The 17,034-nt window shown below is 47.3% G+C and overlaps 1 long non-coding RNA gene across 2 annotated transcripts; it reads left to right on the top strand.

The window, feature by feature from the left end:
• Positions 1–13,362: 13,362 nt before the first annotated feature.
• LOC136513225 (uncharacterized) lies at positions 13,363–16,901 on the top strand. 2 transcript variants are annotated; one of them, XR_010773321.1, is made up of 7 exons: positions 13,363–14,019; positions 14,432–14,499; positions 14,668–14,762; positions 15,198–15,284; positions 15,376–15,605; positions 15,829–15,891; positions 16,194–16,900. It is a non-coding gene; the product is annotated as an uncharacterized lncRNA (long non-coding RNA). The 2 variants fall into 2 exon arrangements; XR_010773322.1 differs by lacking the exon at positions 15,829–15,891 and having other exon boundaries at positions 16,194–16,901.
• The last annotated feature ends 133 nt before the right edge of the window (positions 16,902–17,034 follow it).

Genomic DNA, 17,034 nt, shown 5'->3' with positions numbered 1-17,034 from the left:
ACCATTTCTACCACTTGCAATCGGTGGTGGATATTTGAAGTATGATACTTAACTCCGGGGACTCCATTTTCCTTGCAATGAGACTACTACACACATGATAAGCTTGAAAAGGTGTTAGTCTCAAAGCATCCAGCTTGTAGAGTAACCTCCCCCTAAATTTGTGCACACAAGTATGGAATACTTGTAGGAAACATGCACATTGATTTTAGAATAAAAAATACCACTTGAAAGATGACATCTCATGAATGTGAGAATCATTTTCAAAGATGATATTTGGGAGAAGTTATCTACAATTTGGACTTTGGCACATATTAGATGAACAATTAAGGACAAGCTATGTGCTGTGCTCCTAAACAATTTTAAACCATGTAGGATTGCTCCAAGGAATAAGAATGAAACCAAGCAAGCCTACCATATGAAATACCTAGTGTATGCATAACAAAATATATAAGAATGCAAATGCAAACCTAGGCATGAAGGGTAACTAGATGCTAAAAGATATCAATTGTAGGAAAATTTAAATCTAATACCAATTGACGTAAATTGAATCTAGTTACCTAACATGGGAAGGGGAATTTGGGTCCAAAGTATTCACTAACCCACTTGGCAATAATTTTGTCCATCATGATGCACCCCATGAAATGCACCCATACTTTGCCAAGTCTCCAAATTCCCTGAGAGTCCATAGGTCTTCTCACTTCCCTTTCTGGATCCAAACCTTTTTGGTGCTCTTCCTGTTGGAGATGATTTCCTTTGGCACCCAAAAGCGTTTGACCCCATTGTTGGCTTGCTTGTTCACCTTGATGGCCACCACCTTGTCATTTTTCTTCTTCTTCAAGAGAGAAGGTGTGGAGGCCTTCTTGTCCACCTTGTTGGTGTAGGTGTTGGAGAGCTTGCTTGTTTGCTTCTTCGCTTTCTTCTTTGCTCCTCCCCCATTCTTCACCTTGCACTCATAGGACTTGTGACCTTCTTTGTGGCACACATAGCAAACCCTCGGTTTGTCCTTCATCAAGCTTCTTCACTCCCTTGACGGTGTTATCTTGATGAAGTTGGGGTTGCTTCGCCTTGCCTTTCACTTGAGTCAAGTCCTTGGTGAGGCGAGCTACTTCTTGCTTGAGTTGCTCTTTCTCCTTTGTAACCTCTTGTGTGCATGTATCTACAATGACTTTCTCAACACAAACTTGGTTGCATAAGGATGAGTCTAAACATAAATCATTACAAGAAGTAGAGGCATCCTTTTTAGACATGTTACAACTTTTCCTTTTAGATGCCTTAGTGGGAGTTGTACTAACGGCTTCAAGATTAGCAACTTTATTAGTTAGCTCATCACAATGTTTGCACATGGTTTCTATTTTAGTAAGCAAACTTTTATAAGCAACTTGTGAGTTAGCTAATTTTTCTAATTTTTCATTTTTCTTAACAAGTTGCTCATCATTAATTGTGCATGCATTTGTTGTTGCACTAGCCTTAAGTTGCTCAATTTTAGTAGATAGTTCAACATTGAGATTAGCAAAGTTCTCATATTATTCAAGCAAAGTTTTATATGCTTCTTGTGAACTATCTAGCTTTTCTTTTATTTTTCCGAGCTTCTTTTGTTGACTAGTGCAGACTTTAGCATAATTAAGATTTTGTTGCACAATTTCTTCATAAGAAGGCATTTCATCATCACTATCACTCTCACTAGAGGATGATCTTTTGTTACCTCGTGCCATAAGGCACATACGAGCAGAGCTTGATGATGAGTGCTTGCACCCTCGCCTCTTGTGATGATGTTCTTCTTCACTTGAAGAATCATCCCATGATCTTATTGATGTGAGGGCTTGGTTCTTGCACGCCTTCTTCTTTGTCTTGCGTGTGGGCTTGTTTGGACAAACTTCAACAAAGTGCCCCAACTCGCCGCATCCATAGCATCATCTCTTTCTTTGCTCATTTCTTTGATTGGTGAAAATGAGATCTTGGATTTGGATGGGCACACCCTTGACATTGAGCTTTTGGATCATCTTCTCCACCTTGTTGATTAGTTTGATTGATTCTTCATCAAGATCAGAGGTGGAGGAGGAAGATTGATCATCATCACATGACTCTTCATCATCATCATCATCCTCATCTTCTTCTTCTTCTTCACTTCAGGAGCTTGAGCTTGAGCATGTCTCAACTTGCTTGCTCTTCATCTTCTTCTTGCCACATGCAAGAGCTTTGCCTTTGCTTAATGAAGAGGCTTCTTCTTGACCCATCTTCCATGACATTTCAAATGCCACTATCTTGCCAATGACTATAGCCGGGGTCATGGTGCTCAAGTCCTCTATGTTGTGAAGGATGGTGATGATGCTTGTATATTTCTTTTGTGGTAGCAAGGAGATGATCTTCCTCATGATGTCTGCATCATCTAGCTTTGTTAATCCTATAGAATGGAGCTCATTGATAATTAGATTCAAATGAGAATACATATCACGAACAAGCTCATCATCATTCATTTCAAAGGAATCATAATTTTGTTTAGCTAGACAATGTTTTTGCTCATGGACATTACTTGTGCCATCATGAAGCTCTTAGAGTTTTAACCATATTTCATTTGCCGTATTTAAGGTGAATACTTGGTTAAACACATCCATGCTAAAAGATTCAAACAAGCAATTTTTTGCTCTAGCATTGAAATGAATTTCTTTTTCATCACTCTTCGTGGGTTGATCGGGATTCTTAATGGGTTTCATCCTGTCATGAGTGACTCTCCAAACTCCCAAGTCAACTGCCTCAAGGTAGCAAGCCATTCTAGCTCTATAATAGGGGAAGTTAGTGCCGTCAAAGTGTGGAGGCCTAGAGGTATCCATCCTAACCACTCTAAATAGCGTCGGCTCAACGGCGGTTAAGCCAACGGTCTAAATTGAGCCAACTGGCTCTGATACCAATTGAAGGGGACCATAACGCCTAAGAGAGGGGTGAATTAGGCAACTTAAAAATCTAAGTCAAACTATGGCCTTGTTTTCTAACTCTAGCAAAACCTATGCAAGAGATAAACTATCTAAATGTGTAACTACGGTTTTGCTAGTGTGTTGCTATCTCTACCGCAAAAGGAGTAATACAAATAATGTAAATGCGGAAGCTAAAGAGCAAGGTAGAGATATGCAAACTCTCGTCGATGACTTCAGTATTTTTACTGAGGTATCAAGAAGCGCGCAAGCTTCCCCTAGTCCTCGTTGGAGCCCCTTGTAAGGAATCCCTCGCAAGGGCCAAGCTCCTGGTTGGGTAACTCCATGGATAGCCTCAGGCCTTCCCCATGCACAAGTGGGTCTCCAACGTGCCTTCCGGCAAGCCTCTCCTAGATGCTCCCCGCCGTCTTCACTATCAAGCTTTCGGCCAAAATGCCGCGGGCCTTGTTCCCTCTGGTACACGGTGGCGGCCACACCACAAACGCGGTTGGTGTGATCTTGCAAGACTACAAGCCCCTCTGATGTACAACAATGGTGCGCGTAAGCACCGAGTGGAAAGAGGTATGCAAACCTCACTAAACACTAGGTCTAAACCTAGAGCAAGTGCATAAGCAGTGGTCTAAACAACCTAAGCACTTTGCAAAGCACCTACGCTAATCACCTAATAAATCACTAAGCACTATGCAAGTGGAGATCACTAAAATGGTGTATCAACATCCTTGGTATGTTTCCTTAGCTCCACACTACTCATTTGGCCGGTTGAGGGTTGTATTTATAAGCCCCACTGAGAAAGTAGCCATTGGGGACAAAATCCTGCTTTTCTGCTACTGACCGGACGTTGACGATGTTCTGACCAGACACGTCTGGTTGTCCCAACCGTTGGAGCCACGAACAACTGATCGGACGCTGCCAGCGTCCGGTCACATGCCACCGGACACGCCCGGTCGCATTTTTGCCGCTCTGGAACCTCTCTATACTCGATCGGACACTGTTGTCCTATGTTCAGTCGGTTTGCCACCAACGTCCGGTCACTTGCTGAGTGTGTTGTCGGACTAATGAATAGTGCCATTGGTGTGTCCGATTGATTCACTTGTTCAGCATCTAGTCACTGCTGCTAATGCTGAGCCACTGATCGAAGCGTCCGGTCACTTTTCTCTAGTGTCTGGTCCAGCATCCGGTCACTTCTGTGAGCTCGTTTCTTTGTGACCTTGCGTACGGCTTGATTCCTATCTTCGTGCTTAGACTTTGCTTGATATCTTAGGTCTTCTCTTATGCTCCTAAGGTCTTGCTTGTGGTGTTGATCCTCGGATCATCACATCACCTTTGTCCAAGTCATGTCTTGCACCCTATTGAACAACAAAACAATCACTTGCAAATTCATTAGTCCAATTTGGTTGTGTTGGTCATCAAACACCAAAATCCAAAGTAAATAGGCCAAGGGTCCATTTTCCTTACACCAGGACAAGAGTGTTTGGGCAGGGGTGCTTGTAGGAGCAAACGTTGAATGAATGAAAGCGGTAAGACCAAGTTTTAGGGGAAGAAACGACATAATTGTTCGATATTCCATGTGTTGGTGAGGACATTGCCGTTGTCGTCCTTTAGTCGGTAGGTGCCTGGTCAAATCACCTCGGTCACCGTATAGGGTCCTTTCCTTGGTGGAGAGAGTTTATGTTTCTCTTTGGTTGATTGGGTTCTTCAGAGCACGAGATCACCAACCTCGAGGATCCTCCCTCTGATTTTTCTTTCATGGTACCTACGGAGAGTTTGCTGGTAGCGAGCAGAGCAGATGATGGTCGTCTCACAAGCCTCCTTGAGTAGGTCAACTGCATCTTGTTGAGCCTCCGTAGCTTGGTCTTGGTCAAAGGCCTTCACTCTTGGGGCATCATGGTCAAGGTTGGAGGGCAACACTGCTTTAGCTTCATAGGCTAGGAAGAAAGGTGTGAACCCTGTGGATCAGTTTGGGGTCATTCTTAGGCTTCAAAGGATCATTGGGACCTCTACAACCCATCACCGGCATACTTATTGAGTCGGTCGAAGATGCATGGCTTAGTCCTTGGAGGACCATGCCATTGGTTCATTCGACCTAACCGTTAGTACATGGAAGTACGACCGAGGCCTAGTCGATCCTGATATCGTATCCATCATAGAAGTCTAGGAACTTCTTCCTAGTCAAGTTAGTTCTATGGTCAGTGATGATACAGTTAGGAACACCAAAACGGTAGATGATGTCAAGGAAGAACTTGACTGCCTCTTCTAAGTGAATGTTGGTGATGAGCTTCGCCTCTATCCACTTGGTGAATTTGTCCACCACTACGAGTAGGTGAGTGAAGTTGCCTGGGCCCTTTTTGAGGGGTCCGGACATGTTGAGGCCCCAGACCATGAATGGCCAGATGATGGGGATGGTTTGAAGCTCCTACGCTGGCAAATGAGTTTGCCGAGCATAGAACTAACATCCCTCACACCTACGGACGACCTCCTCTACCTCTCACAGCGTAGTGGGCTAGTAACAACCTTGTCAAAAGGCTTTTCTGACCAGCAATCTTGGGGCTATGTGATGTCCACATATTCTAGCATGGACCTTGCGGAGGAGTTGTTTCCGTAGGGATGCACTTCATGAGTATTCTCGACTGACTTTGCTTGTAAAGTTCATTACCGAATGTGACGAATGTCTTGGTGCATCAAGTGATCCATCGTGCTTTAGTCCTTTTAGGTGGGAGAATCTCCTCGAGGAGGTAGGCAAGTAGCGGTGCTCTCTAGTCAACTTGATCGAGTGCTACCATGGCGACATCAGCGAGCGACGTCGTCACGGAGGCACCAAGGTCGGAGCCTCCGAGTGCTGGATTGGTGTTAGAGTGTGTCTGGATCAGACCTTCTAGGATGCGGCCAGACGGCTCATAAAGGTCATTGATGAAGACCCCATCTAGAGATGGAACCCACTTGGCAGTGAATTTTGTGAGAGAATCAGTGGTATTGTTGTCCTTTTGAGGGGCATGATGTAGTTCGATCCCTTGGAATTTGTCCTTGTGCTTGCGCACCTCCTAGCAGTATGCTGTCATGAGGTAGGTTTTGCAAGAGGACTCCTTCATGACTTGGTCGACGACCAACTCCAAGTCGCCGTGGACGTACAACCACATAGCGCTGAGCTCAATGGCGATGCGCAGTCCATTGATGAGGGCCTCATATTCCGTGGTGTTGTTTGAGGCCAAAAAGTGAAGATGGATCATGTATCGGAGCCTGCTCCCATCTAGGGAGATCAGAACCACTCTAGCACCCAAGCCGGGTGCCATCACTAACCCATCAAAGTACATCGTCCAGTACTCATGGGTGACGTCTAGGGTCGAGAGCTAGACCTTCGTCCATTCAGCGACAAAGTCCGTGAGAGCCTAAGACTTAATAGCGGTGCGGGGGATATACCTAATGTCGTGGCCCATCAGTTTGAGTGCCCACTTGGAGATCCATCCTACGGCATCATGGTTGCGGATGATGTCTCCCAGCAAGAATGAAGTGACAACCATAACTTCGTGGTTGGTAAAGTAGTGGAGGAGCTTTCGGGTCACCATCAGCATGGTGTATAGAAGTTTCTGCACCTAAGGGTACCGAACCTTGGCATTGGTGAGTACCTCACCAATGAAGTAAACAAGTTGTTGGACCTTCAAGTGGTGTCTTGGCTCCTCCCTTTCAACAACTAGGGCAGTGCTCACCATGTGGTTGCTTGCCGCGACATAGAGGAGGAGGGGTTATCCCCGTTCAGGAGTGACGAGGATTGAGGCTGACGTCAGTGACGTTTTGAGGCTCTCCAAAGCCCGTTGTGCTTCCTCAGTCCAGATGAATGTGTCCATCTTTTTGAGAAGCTTGTAGAGAGGCATCCCCCGCTCGCCTAGCCAGGAGATGAACCGGCTCAAGGTGGCCAAACAGCCGGTGAGCCTTTGTACACCCTTGATGTTGCATATAGGGCCCATGTTGGAGATGGCCATGATTTTTTCGGGGTTGGCCTCAATGCCGCGTTCGGACATGATGTATCCAAGTAGCTTCCCCCTTGGAACCCCATAAACACATTTTTTGGGATTTAATTTGATGTTGAACCTTCAGAGGTTTGCGAATGCTGCGGCCAAGTTCGTGATCAGGTTGAAAGCTTGAGCTGTTTTGACCACTATGTCATCAACATAGATGGCGATTGTTGGTTTGGGCACTCGACTTGGTCAGGCTGGTCGAGCGGGTCGATTTGGTTCGCAAAGCATTGCTGCATGCACCATTGATAGGTGGCGCCAGCATTCTTCAGACCAAAAACCATAGTTAGATAGCAATACGAACCATACAGGGTGATGAATGAAGTTGTGAGCTGGTCGGACTCTTTCATCGTGATATGGTAATAGCCTGAGTAGGCATCCATAAAGGAGAGGATTTCGCATCCTGAGGTGGAGTCGACTATCTAGTCTATTCATGGTAAAGGAAAATGGTCCTTTGGACACACTTTGTTGAGGCTAGTGTAATCAATGCACATTCTCCATTTTCTGGTCTTCTTGATGAATCTGGTTGCTAGGAGTTTGGTGACCTCCTCGCCTATGGCCCTACGCCTCTCATCATCAAAGCGACGTAGGCGTTGCTTGGCTAGCTTTAAACCCGGGATGAGGCGTAAAGCGTGCTCGGTGACCTCCCGTGGTATGCCTAGCATGTCAGAAGGTTTCCATGTGAAGACATCACGATTGGCGCATAGAAAGTCGGCATGCTTGCGTTCCTATTTGGCTAGGAGCCTGGCCCTGATCCACGGCGTCTTGGTTGGGTCGGTGGGGTCGATCCCCACCGCCCTTGTTTCCTTGAGTGGGTGGAAGGCAGTCGAGGAGGTTGGCTTGTTGTAGTTCGAGACTGCTAGAGTCAACGAATTTTCGAGCTGAGGGAGCTCGGCTGAGTTGATGACGGCAGTGGTAAGCTCATAATGCTCGCGGTCACACGTGTAGGCGTGTGAAAAGGTGCTACCCACAGTGACGACGTCATTCGGTCCTGACATTTTCAACTTGAGGTAGGTGTAGTTGGGGACCACCATGAACTTGGTGTAGCATGGCCGCCCCAAGATGGCATGGTAGGACCCTGGGAAGTCCACCACCTCAAAGGTGAGGACCTCTGAGCGGAAGTTGGCTCGGTCACCAAACATGACGAGCAGGTCGATCTGCCCGAGCAAGTATGCCTGCGTCCCTAGGATCACGCCATGGAAGGGAGAGCTCACTGGGCGAAGCTTCGATCGGGGGATGCGCATGGCGTCGAGGGAGTTGACGTAGAGTATGTTGAGGCCACTGCCTCCATCCATCAGCACCTTGGTGAGGCGCTTCTTGCGGACAATGGGGTCGATGATGAGTGGGTAGCAACCTAGTCTGGTGATGTGGGAAGGATGGTCCCTCTGATTAAAAGTGATCAGAGATTCTAACCAGCTAAGGAAAGATGGGACGACCATTTTGGCGATGCATGCCTCTCTATAGCGCACTTTGTGTTGGCGCTTGGAGTAGATGGCATCGGATCCCCCGAAGATCATGAGGCATTCCTCAGAATCGGGAAGTCATCCCCATCCTTGCTCGTCATGCCTCCTTTCTTGGCTGCTACCTCCTTGCCCTTTCCTTCTTTTGGTCCACCGGCCTATCATAGAAAGCGCTTGAGGAGTTCGTAGTCCTTGTAGAGGTGCTTGATGGGGTAGGCGTGGTTGGTGCATGGGCTCTCCATGAGCTTGTCAAAGTGGTCGGGCTGGCCCTGCTAGGGCTGCTTGCCCACATGATCGGTTGTGGTGACCAAAGCAGAGTTGGCCGATCAGCGCCGACCCTTCTTGTTCTTTTTGCCCCTTTGCATGGAGGGGCCCTTGTCTTGGTCCTCGCGCTTGGCCTTGCCCTTGTCTCAGCCTCCACTAAAGACCGCTTCGACCGCTCCTCGCCGAAGGCGTGGTTTGTGGCGATGTCGAGCAGGTCACGGGTGGTACGGGGCTTCAAACAGCCGAGCTTGTGGATCAAGGACTCATAGGTTGTCCCAGAGAGGAATGCGTTGATGACATCCGCATCAACAACATCAGGAAGAGAGTTGCATCGTTTTGAGAACCTATAGATGTAATCCTGCAGAGACTCATTGGGCTCCTGCTGGCAGCTCTTGAGGTCTCAGGAATTCCCAGGACAGAGATACGTCCCCTAAAAATTCTCGATGAAGATCCTCTTAAGATCTGCCTAGTCGCAGATGCTATCAGGCGGGAGGAATTCGAGCCATGCTCGAATGTGCTTCCCCACACAGACGGGGAGGTATTGAATGATGAAATGGTCATCATGCACTCCTCTGACTCGGTAGGCGAGCTGGGAGTCTTCGAGCCATATACCAGGATTCATTTCCCCGGTGTATTTGGCGATGTTGGTAGGTGGTCAGAAGCATTGTGGGAATGGCGCTTTCTGGATGCGACTGCTAAAGGCCCATGGTCCTAGGCCATCTGGGCTAGAACTCCCGTCGTTCGGTCGGTGACCATATCTAGGGTGCATTTCCCTGCTCCCCTCGATGGTTCAGCTAGGGTTCATGCTGCCTGCTCTCACCACCCCATGATGGACGTCATCATCACGTCGGGCTTGATGCCGATTGTTGATGATGCTGCGAGCATCTTGATTCCGCTCGAGCCATTCGTGCACGGGTGGTCGGTGTGGAGCAGGCACCGAGTTAGGCCATGGTGTAGCTATGGCCTCCTGTTCCACGCCCGATGACTGTAGTGGTGTGTGGATAGAGCGATTCAACTGGTGCGCCCCTATTCCTCGGGTAGGGAAAGAGGCCATGAGTTGGTGTCACGATGCGGAGCTCTCCGCCTGTTGAACGACAGCGGTTTCCACCAGCGCCCAGAGTTTCTGATGGATCGCTTGCTCTTAGGGATCGATAGGCTCGGGAAGGCCACGTAGAAGCATTGCCACAGCGGCGATGTTCTGGCTAGCCCGAGCAAACTATGGGGGATCGTTTCCTCCGTCCATGATGTTGCGCTGGACCTGATAGGCATGACCCCGGGTGCCACTCGCCGGGTTACTCGCGCATGGGGCAGCGTGATGCGCCAAGCACGTCGGCGTAGGTGGTGGTTGATTCTGCTGCCTTTGTCGTAACTCCTCGCCGTGCTCCTATGCATGCATGAGGGCCTCCGCCCAAGGGTCTAGAGGGGTGTGAGTCTACAGAGACTTCGCTATCACCGGCGGCTATCCCGAAGAGTCCGCCATAGCGCACTCCTGGGATAGAGGGTGGCTAGGTGCCACGACGTCGCTGATGCTAGAGCTGTTGCTTTCAACCTCGTCATCCACAAGGTCATGGAAAGAGGTGGGAGCGTAGCCCGCCATCCCCACAAATTCAGATGTGAGAGGGGGCGACATCAGCATCTTTTGGAGCTCCCATGTGTACGTGTCTACAGGGGATGTGAGGCCGTAGGGGAACTGGTCGCATGGTGGTTGTGGTAAGGACAATGGGGTCCCTCCGGAGAGTCAGCGGAAGATATCAAATATTGAGTAAAGAACAATTGTACGTTACTCATAGTGGGGTTTGAGCCCAGCATGGGCTCAGAGCGAAGCGCAGGCATCTCATCGTTGAGGTCGTCGGGTGGCCCAGAGCCACCAAAGGGCACTCCTCCTCCGATGGGCACCGAGACAAGTGCCTTCCCGTGAAGGCGAAGCACGCCGAGCTGGTCAGCGATGAAGTCCAGGCTTCCGAAGAGGAAGGTCTGGGATGGCTCGAAGACGGGAGGAATCTACATCCCAACAGGTGGGAGCGTGGGAAACACCAGTGAGATGAAGCGAATCGTATCGCTTGAGCCATCATGACCAAGATGGCGGAAAGGTGGGCCAGCCGATGATTAAAAGCGTGAACGTACGACGTTCTCCCCACGGACGGCACCAACTATCGGTGCGAAAAGTGACCAACAAGTAAATATTTGTAGTTTTACCATACGTTGTGATTGGATGTGGCCTAGCACTCAATGACACAGGGTTTATACTAGTTCAGGCAATGTGCCCTACGTCCAGTTTTAGTCAGTCGGTGACTTTATTACTAAGCCCAGGTGCTTGAAGTTTGTGGTGGGGTTACAAACGAGTGGGGATAAGATGGGGGTGTTAGTGGTCCGGTCGGACTCTGGACCGAAGGGCTAAGAGTGATAGGAGCTCCTACGTGCGCTAAGTATTAGAACGCATGCTCTGTGCAGCTTTAGAGTTCTATAGCCTTGGAGCTGTTTGATTGCTCAGAATATCTAAAGCTTAGCAGAGTGAGAGTTGGAATGATTGTCCTTTTAGGAGAGAGTGCATCCCCTTTTATAGGTGAAGGGGACGGCCTTACAAGTTAGGAGAGAGAGAGAGTATGTGTTTTCTTGTCTTGTTGCCCACGTCATCGGGTACAAGACAGTTTGTCGGTGCCCATAATACTGTTGATGCCCAGATGCATGTGGCAGGCTCCATCGTGTTCTTCTGGTATGGCAAATGTCGGCGCCTACCATATTGTAGGACAAATGTCGGCGCACATAACACTGTTTGTGTTCTGACATGTCTGGAAGGTTGCAAAGTACCCTTCTAGCTTGGCCTGATAGTACTGTCCTACAAGTGTGCAGGGTATGGTCCTCGGTATTGCGGTTTCCTTGAGCGCCTTACCTTATCTGCTCCGCCTGATTTCTTGGGTCCTCACCGAGCGGGCGTCCCCGGTCGGTCATTCCTAGTCGGCTCCGACCACGCCGGTCGGAGAAGAGCCGTAAGCAGAGGTTCGGTGTATTCCTGGTCGGAGAAGTGGGTCGGAGTTGGAAGCGAGCATCATCCCCTCCTTGGCCAGGCCTTCTGGTTGGAAAAGCGGGTCGAAGTCGAAAGCGAGCGTCGTCCCCTCCTTGGCTAGGCCTTCCGGTCGGAAAAGCGGGTCGGAGTCGGAAGCGAGCGTCGTCCCCTCCTTAGCCTGGCCTTCCGGTCAGAGACTAGATCGCTCTTCTGGCCTATCGTTAGGAATCTGGGCCGACCCAGGAGTTGCGCGTCGTTTGTAATGCCGTCTGCTGGGCCGAGCTTTTACTGGGAAGCGGGCCCATTCGACACATATGTTTATAGAAAGTCCTTGTTGGTCTTACTATGTTGCCATACAAAGCGGATTTCGGGTATCCATTCGGGTATTCGCGGGTTTGGTTTTGTGGGCGGATTATCACCCGAAACAGTGTTCTATGCGGTTTAGGGTTTTGATTTCTGGTTCGGGTGCATAGAGACTCAACCCGATTCAAATCTGCCCCGTTGCCATCCCTACCGGTGAGCGGTGTCCTGCCCGCGGTGGAGGCGGCAGTAGTAGTCAGGCGGGTGTGGCCTCGCGCGGCGAGACGACAGCGACTGTGTGGTCGCGGGGGAGCATGCCGCTGTGGTGATGGTGCGGCGGCAGTGGAGAGGAAAGACAGTGTAAGGCGCGGTGGAGAGGAGGGCGGGCGAGAGGCGTGACGGAGCACAATCGCGGCGCTGCGTTAGTTTTTTTCAGAAACTGCGAAGCCTTTTGGTCGTCGAGGCCCACCAACATGGGCATCCAGGCTGGTGGACGCCCGTTTACCAGCATTATTGATAGAATTTTTATATATATTTCTGGTATGGTGTTTGAATTTTAAGTTGATTTTAGATGATAATCTTATATACAACTAAATACGCAACTCACAAGAAATAATTTATAATGTTGTTTATCTATACTATAAAAGAACGAAGAAATTGTAAAATAGCTATCACCTAAAAATTACCTACACACTCTATGGCTCCGTTCGCTGGTCTGAAATTTGGCTGAAACTGGCTGAAAAACACTGTTCCGGTTGAATTGTTGTGAGAGGAAAACACTGTTCCGGCTGAAAAAAGAAGCCGAACAAGCTATTTTTTAAGACAAGCGAACGGAGCCTATATCTAGACCCTTGAAAATCTAAGCATCTTTAGATCTGACAATATGCCTTAATTAAATTGTGGGCCATCTACTGTCTTACGGTCTCTGTAAGACATCTTAGGCCCTCCACAATGGTGCAGTGGTGCCCAAAAAAACTGTGTCCCACCTCATCTTTTGGCGTCACTCTTCTCGCAAGCCGCAATGGTGGGCAGCACTCGGCATCTCTTCATGGGGCCCACAAAGCAAGAAACAAGAAATAAAAAATAGAGCCGGTCCATGCTGCGGGCCCCGATGAGTATGGCCTGCGCCGCGCCGGTCCCTTGCTCTGCCGCTCCAACGCTACAGGGAGTTGACGAAGAAAATATTATTTTATGGTTTGGGCAACGGCTGGCACCGGCGCAACTACCTGCGCCGCTCTCCATTCGCTGGGAGTTGGCGTCGCTTGCTGCAATGGAGAGAACGATGCCAGGATCCTCTCTCTCCTGTTTTGGGCATCACTCAAGCATACATTGTGGAGGGCCTTACGAGTTCCTGCCTTTTAAAAGGACAGAACACCTTCTCCTCTCGTGATTTTTTTCCACCCACCTCTCAACATACCCGCCTCCTGTACCCGCCGTCATGATTCCCCCCTCTCTTGCCCTTTCCTTGCTTGCGCCGGAGTCCACGCTTCGCACGCACGGACACCTCCAGGATAGATCACGTCGCACGAACATACGCTTCGCACGCACGGTCACCTCCAGGCTAGATCACGCCGCACGAACATAATCCACACACGGCCGAATCTTGATGATCGCCCCGGGCTCGCCTACGCCGCGGCCTCCTCTCCCTCCCTGCCGAGAAGCCGCGCCGCCGCCGCAAGCCCGTTCCGCCGCCGAAAAATTGTTCGCACCCGCGCCGTCGGCTTCGCTCCGCCCTGATCCGCGGCCGACGGACCGCCGAGAAGGACCTCGTCACACACGCACCGTCGGCCTCGCCGTCCGAGCCCGCGCCGTCGGTTGCCTCCCCAGCCTCCTTCACCAGGCCCTTCAAGATCCTGGCAGACGCATCGCTCACATCTTCCCCATCGAAAAGGGCAGCGATGGCTCCTCCCCTTTGCTCCGCTGCAGTTCGCTACCTACTCTAATAGTAAATCACAAGAGTACAGGCAAAGGACAAACAAATTACAGAGATGTTCCTAAATGTTGCGGGGACGAGTTTGTGAACTGCACACCACTCCTCTTCAGGTTTAACGAAGAAGGTATGCGATTCTTCTGGTTCTTGGGTGTTCGTGATATAATACATGTTGGCATGTCATGGTTTATAAGACTTAAAATTACCAAAGTTACAAAACAAAACAACTATCGGATGTCCAATGTATGCACGGGGATTATTACATATTAGGATATACCTTAAAAACACAGCTCCCAAAATTGAAATGCACAAAGATTTTCAATTTGTACACTGCCACACTCATGACACATGGCAAGAAGCAGATATGAGTAACTGGGGAGCTAGAGTCAGTATCCCCAGCTAAAATTGTTCTAAAATTTCCCTGACAGTGTATTTGTCTGAAACTTGGTCTTAAAACCGTATTCCATATCATTTTCCTTGGGTGCCATGTGGCATCTTGTCTAACCTCAGATTTAATAATTGTTTTTGTTCCCTTTCAGCTGAGCAAAAAAGGACCATTTGATCCTGAAGGCGCTGCTTCTCACAGTAGCATGGGATCAGTCAAGAGGTAACGGCTGAATCATGTCCAGATTTAATTATTACCTTGTTTTGGCTGCACTGAACTTTCAAAGGTAGATGTAAAAGAAGAAAGAGTCATCAGTTCCAAAGCCAGCATGTTGTTTAGCTTTTTTAGAGATCAACAAGACAACAACTTATTTATGTTTGTCATTTACAGATTGCAGCGGGTCTTTCGAGATGATTTGGCAAGGAGCAGGACCTTTTGCCTAGCCTTTTTGTATCAAATCAATTATGCATCATTGTTAAAATAAGGTTCAGTTGTGCATCTTTGTTTCTGTTTCATATTTTCAGTTATCACTTATTTGGTCTGCAGCCTCCCCATATATGTGACTTTTGAAATAAGCATATGTGCTCAATTCCAAAGTTCTGAACTACGTGATTTTAATGGCATGTAGTTGCATTTTTTTCCTAAGAAAAAATAATGGGAACTATCAGTCACTCTGTAGTTGCAACTTTTTGTCTAATCAAGAATAATGGGAACCATCAGTCACTCTGTATCCATTAATTAATAGCTAAACATGGCTACTGACATAACACAATATATTCAGGAAAATGGTTTTTTTATGACGTTTGTGACACTACAGCTCCTTGTGTTGTGATTATGTTGCAAACTTGCAATGTACAGCGCCCCCGTTTCTTCCAACTTTTGCTAAACCGTCTGTGTCCTCTTTTTTTCCCCCTCAACAGAGATTGGGCTGGGCTAGACTGGATTTGGAGTCCTCTTCTCATTTCTTGGGATCATTATGCTGTTTGACAAGAGATTTCTGGCAACGGGTAATGTAATAATGATTTATCCTCTTGATTGATTCTGACTTCAGTCTACCTCCTGTTTACTGATTAGCACTGTTGTTTGTCATGTTGTCAGATCCTCTTTGTTTCTGGTGTCTTACTGACCACTGGGCTGAAGCCAACCATGTAATTCTCCAGCAAGCCTAAGAATCACAAGGTCCTGATATTATCCCTGCAAAACCCAAGCAAATGAGCCTCATAAACAGTGTAGGGTTCAATCTATTTCAGGTTTGGCTTTTTTGTGGTCCTCATTGGATGGCCTGCCTTAGGCATGATGGTGGACTCTTGCTTCATCATGCTCTTTAGGTTGGTAGTTTCTTTCCTGTTAACGTTACTCATATGTTGAAATATGGTGAGAAAGTTACTTTTCCTCATTGTTATAACAACTGCGAAACATATTGCCTTCTTTTTCTTTTATACAATTCTCCCACTTGATAAATGCTTCACTAGGAACACTGCTCCTGTTATCATAACATTTGCCCTAATTTTTGGCCACTGCTATTTGATTTGTTGTATATGTCCTATGCAGCCTTTCGTCTTGTAAATCAATTTATCAATCCAATTTGGTCTGATGAATGTGAGGAGGATTTAGGTATGCATCATGTGTACTGCATACTATATTTGAATTGGTGTGTCTTTTTTTTAATTCAGTTTGTGGGTCACCATTTCATCGGAAGGCATGCCAAGTTGTTTTTCAAACCAATAAAGAGTCTGACTCAGTTACTCTCATATAGCTATATCTTAGATGACCATAAAGTTGTCCCAGTTGCTATTGAAAGTGTTAATATTCTAAGTACGATTAAATGTACCCGCTCATTTCCTATGTTGCATGAACTTGGTTGATGATTGTTATTGATCTAATGTCTGGTGTCTTTTGGTATTTTTTTTATTTAGGAACAAGTGAGACCATGGCTTGATGTACTTCGGAGATGATGATGAGGAAAATAGTCCTCGACTTACGGATGAATAAACCAGTGACAGAAAAGTAAAGTAGGAATGATCCAGAAGTGCAATCCTGAAAACATAGGAGACTCACTTGACAAAGATAACTTATATGCTTGATGTGGCCTCATGTACATAAATATATGTGTATATATTGGATGAACAGATGTTCTGTTTTTGAGAAACTAGAATTCCGGTATCATTATAAGAATCCATCAAATTATTCTCTAGAGGGAGAGATGGGTATCATTATAAGAATCCATCAAATTGTTCTCTAGAGGCAAAAAATACATGGAGCACTTCATATCATTATATGATGTCATAGAGTTTTGTTTCAATTCAATGATTGCGCATATAATTTTTATAGTACATGAATTAGATTACCTTGATATGTTTCGCCATTAGAACATGAGGTTTCCACCGATGCCACCATGCCTCTTGAACTTTCACCTAGATCTGGCCAAGTCCACTTTCTTAGGCCTTGGTGTCAACCACTAACCGGCAACGTCTAGCATGTGGTTGTCGTAGGACAAGGTTTCTTAGAGATCGTCGTCTCACATGGTTAATATTTATTGGTGTGTATTTTTATTGCAACCTCCAACGTTATCATTCCTCCAACGCATAAGAACAACGTTGTCATTCCTCCAACATATAAGATTTTTTTATACACACGTGCTTGCATCAAACAATGACAAATTGCATGTTAAGTAAAACAACAACAAAAATTAAGGCACCTGAAGTATAGGAGAAGTGTAGAAAAAATTGTGAATTATATCCTTGTAATTATATACTA

This window comes from Miscanthus floridulus, chromosome 16 (genome assembly GCF_019320115.1).
Source record: "Miscanthus floridulus cultivar M001 chromosome 16, ASM1932011v1, whole genome shotgun sequence".
Classification (NCBI taxonomy): Eukaryota; Viridiplantae; Streptophyta; class Magnoliopsida; order Poales; family Poaceae; genus Miscanthus; species Miscanthus floridulus.
This window is presented reverse-complemented; position numbering and strand designations above follow the sequence as displayed.